Source organism: Corvus brachyrhynchos, unplaced genomic scaffold, assembly GCF_000691975.1.
Source record: "Corvus brachyrhynchos isolate BGI_N302 unplaced genomic scaffold, ASM69197v1 scaffold9, whole genome shotgun sequence".
NCBI lineage: Eukaryota > Metazoa > Chordata > Aves > Passeriformes > Corvidae > Corvus > Corvus brachyrhynchos.
In genome coordinates, this window is record NW_008240037.1 from 2,693,218 (window position 1) to 2,698,077 (window position 4,860).

The following is a 4,860-nucleotide window of genomic DNA, read 5'->3' on the forward strand; positions in this document are numbered from 1 at the left end:
GTGGGAAAAGTTTTACTTTTGGTGTAGACAAATATAGCCAAATAAGAGTTCATGTGATCCATGAATTACAGTTTGGTGCTCTCCCCTCCCCGCCCCCAAAAAAGATGGCCGGTCTTGAAAGATGAATATGAGGGAAATCCACACATTAACAGGCACATACAATCCTATTCACACCAATGGCAAGTTTTTTGCTCTATTTTTTAAAGTACTGTGGGAACAGAACTTATGTTGGAAATATTATTTCAAAGTTGCTTATGCCATGATTCCTATGTTTTTAGACCTTACTCTTGATCTGTTAAGAAGGTAAATTTCCAGTCATTTAACATTAGACGTGTCATCCCACCACCAGAAGACTATTTGCGTTACTGACTCTTCCACTTTCACTCATGTGCCCATAGGCAATTAGATTCCTGAATTATGATTAGCTAAATGCATTCTCCATTGGACCACCTTCATTAGAGTGATGAATCTTTCATTTTGTGTGATAGTGTGACATAAGGCAAAATGCAATCACTTCAAGAATACTCTTCTGTGCCATAGTCTCAAAGACATCATCAATGGACCTCTCAAGATGATTTCAGATTTCATTGCATTTAATACAAATATTAGGTATATGATTATTAAAACAAAATAAAAAATAGAATTTCAAAACATGTTGTAGGATGCTCATGCTTCACCAAGCCAAAACTGATTCCAATTACTTTTTCAGCAGTTTGTAAAATAGGAAAAAAATGCTGAAGTGAAGCAGAAAGACATAGGGTAATGTCTTACATATCTTAGGACAGGATGAACTGTTCCTCAAAAGTGCTTATTCCTCTCCTTTTACTACCTAGGAGACTGGCAAACCTAGATATACCATGTGTTTTAATAATTATGTTTTAAGATTATTATCATTAGGGAAGATGAATTCCATTTTAGCATTTTATAAAGAAATTTAGAAGTCCATTAAATTTAGACAGGAACAAATTTCATCCAAAATTCAATGCTTACTCAGAAAGTTATGACATTAAGGTAGAGTCAATATTTATTTTGTATTTTGTTCTGTATCTGCAGTAGTTGTATTAGGGTACAGGACTGACACAAAACACTGTCAGCATTTGTTTTAAGTGACTGAATAGCTTTTGCTTGGTTTTCCTATGATATGTATTTTAAAAATTCTAAAAAATGAAAGATTATACCATTAGTTTCACTCTTTTAATCACCAGACTAAAATGAAAAGATCTTAGACTTCAAACCACAGAGCTCAGAGATAGGGACTTTTTTCACCCAGGACTTGCAGGATTTTGGTTTTTAGGCAGATTTGCTGACAGGCTGTTAAATGAGCAGGTATATCAAATGGCAACAGCTCAGGACAGGCTAAGAAATGTGTGCAGCAGATACACTTTTTCAGGTCTAGATTGTGTCTGACCAAAAGCCTTCACTCAGCTGTCATCACCATGTCTTCCACAATGCCCACTGACACAGTTTAGAAAAATTGGTCATGAGCAATTTGTTAGAGACAGTTATAGTTCACAATCCTAGGCTAGGCTCTTCATGAAAAAACAGTGCCTCTTCTGAGATGTAGAACTGATATTTTGAATTAAGATCTCCAAACATCTTAATGAAACTGAAATACATTTTCTGTCACTATAGCAAAGTGTATTTGCAAAAAAGGGTTTCACTATTTTTCCCTCCAGACTGAAAACTTACAGAATTTTATCTCATTTAATCATAACTATTCTGGTCCCAGCCTTTACCTCAATGTGCTTGATTAAACCCTGTTTACTTAAAACATACTTCAAACTTCTGGAAGCTACAAGGAATGATTAGTCATTCATTTGAATCAGAATCTTGTCAATTCACACTTCAGTTTGGAAAGCAAAAACTACAAACATGGTTCCAAATAATTTATAAAATTACATTTTTTTTCTTTGCTTTCAAGTATAGGTTGGGGCTGTAGGAGACTTTCAAGTATAGGTTGGGGGTGTAGGAGCTGGGCTACTTCTCAAGTGTTTCTTATTAACATAATAAGTAATTAGTAACCAAAATCAGAAGTTGCCCCATGTTTACATTAAATCTATTTTTATGATTTGCAAAAAGTACGTGCAAAGCTTTGTATAATTGCTCAGTACGGTTCACAGGGATTAAACAAATCAGCTTCTCACATTAAAAGATCACAGAAGTGAACGTATTATAGGATTAATGTTTTGAGTCACTTTTAGATATTTAAAATATTTAACTAATATGAGGCAATATTATATTCACACTTCAAAGATATTTTTAAATTAGTTACCCAGCCAGGACTAATCCAGTTAAAAAGAGAAATGAAGTAAAGATTTTTTAACATCAAACTAATAGTGATGTGAAATTTTTATTAGTATCAAGAGTCCATGTTTTCTCTATCTTCCAGAAAGGGATAATGCAAGTCGAAAGATTTGTAAATAGAGAATAGATTATTAAATGCTCCAGTGCCTGTTCTTGTTTCAATAATAAAAAAAGTAAAATCCAGCTTGAAGTAATAACATCACATCTTAAAACATCCTTAACAGAAAACCTGGAGTTGAGTCAGTTTGCTTTAGAAAGGAATTTAACAGGGAATCTGGCTGGACTAAAGACAGGTAAGCATAATGTAGATGCAGTACAACTAGGCAGAAAATGAAAGCTCTGCTTATTCCTGTGTGATGCTCTTTGTTTGACAGGTTGCTTGCACTTGGCACAGAATTTGTGTAAAGCAAATGCTGGAATACATTCAGAAGAACAGAGCCTTGACAAGAATCTTATGTTGAATTTAGCATTTTCTGTAAGATAACAATGAATATTGACCTTGAAAAAAGCATAATGAGATATTTTTAAGCTCTTAGCTGCACTTCAGTGCAGTGAATTGCTCTTCAGAATGTTTTTCCAATCATGTTTACATGTAAAATATAAAAGTGCTATTTCTAGTTGTGCTAGAAAACCTATTCCTCTCTCTGACAGAAACGAAATATTTGTCAAATTCCAGATCCTGAATTCTGTAAGGTATGTCTTGTAGATAAATGACAAGCATTAGTCTTCATGCTGCTTGCTTACATTCTTTCTTATTTTCATAGTACTGTAGAAATGTCTCGTGATGCAGATTTTACAGTTAAAGTGCCTTTCAGGGCTGTAGCCATTTCAGATATTCTGTGATGTGAAATTCTGTCAAAAATGGGTCAACCATGAACTGAAGGTTGGTTCAATAGAAGACAAAGGATGTTATCATTCAGAAAATGAGTGATTCCTTTCACACAGGGGTTGTTTCACTGTAGTAACAGTTTCCATCCTCTTCCACAGATATATATTTTTCTTTTTGCCATTAAAAGGGCTCTGTATAGTAAAGTGCAAGAATGTGCAATAATAACAACAGTTTGTTATATCACTAAATCCACTACTTTAGGTTCTAGAATGACAGTTATATTTTTGCATGAATAGTACATGAACCTTATAACTCACAGAAAACGAGAATGTATGCATGTACATACATACATACAGATTTTTATATATATGTCTATGAATATATATGCATCATCATAATCTGTACACTTGTATTCATGTTCATTTCCATGTGGCATAATTATCATTCCACTTTATTTTCTGCCTTTTTTCTGCACATATCAAATCTTCTAGTCAGTGGTTGAATGTTTAATGTTTGTGGGGACTTTTCTCCAAGATTATTCATTTTCCTGAGACCTACAGTCTTGATAACTATACAAAAATTACTATTATATCTATGGCAGAATTAAAAAGCTAGAAGGCTATAAATAATCCAAGAGATGTATTTATGAAGGGAGCCTGGTGACAGCTGCACACAAGTACTTTTTTAAAGAAAACAATCACCTAGGTCCTTAATTTAGAAATCTAATAACATTAGTATGAGTACTAAGGATACCCATGAGTGCTCCTTACATTAACAAGTTTATAACCTGTGCTTATACCTTCATATGTGTTGAGAATTTAAATATCAAATTATACATACAATAATTATCAATTTACTTCTCTCCCTAAAAGACTGTATTCTTGAATTACTGGGTTGCGGTTTGTAACCAATATGTTGTAATAGATCATATTTAGGACAACAGACTTAGAACTCACAACTTGCAATGGTGTACACTTCATGGTACTGTAAAACAGGATCTGGATATACTAATATGTTTTTTCACAATTGTTCTTTTTCTACTTAATGATGCATACACTATTTAAAACACATTATGGACTTTCTGAGTAAGTGGAAAATAATAAGGAAGACATAAAGGTAGCAATTGGGAGATGTCATAGAATCACAAAATATCCTGAGGTGCAACAGACTCACAAGAATCATCTTTAACTCCAAAGATAGATTTGTATAAAGGAGTAAGGCTCAGAACTAAGGTCTAGTCTAAATAATTTTACCAAAAATTATATGTGTGACATTTTATTCACTTGTCTTTTCCAAAAACAAGTAGGTTAATCTTTGTCATTTTCCAAATCGGGACACTTTAGGTTTTGATGTTTCTGCTAAGTGTACATGACAAATTTCCCATGTCCCAGGAGATGTGCCTCTCCCTAGGCTCAACATAAGAAAGTGCAATATAGTAACACAGCTGTGGGCACAAAAATATCCTGATATTAATGGAGTGGGAGGGAGGAGGGTGCTGAGCTTGCTTTCCTCCCTTTCCCTTCCTCCCCAGTTCTCACTGGGCACATAGCTGGCAGCTGTGTATTTGCTGGGTGTGAGGTGGGCACTCTCCTGGTAGGGGTCTTATGTGCCCTTTCCATCCCCCCGCTTCCCCTGCTACATTTTGGCCCCCATTTTCATCTCCAGAGCCCTTGTGCAGATTTTGTCTGGCTCTGTTAATCTGGTAAATAAGGCCTGGGAGTCAGAGC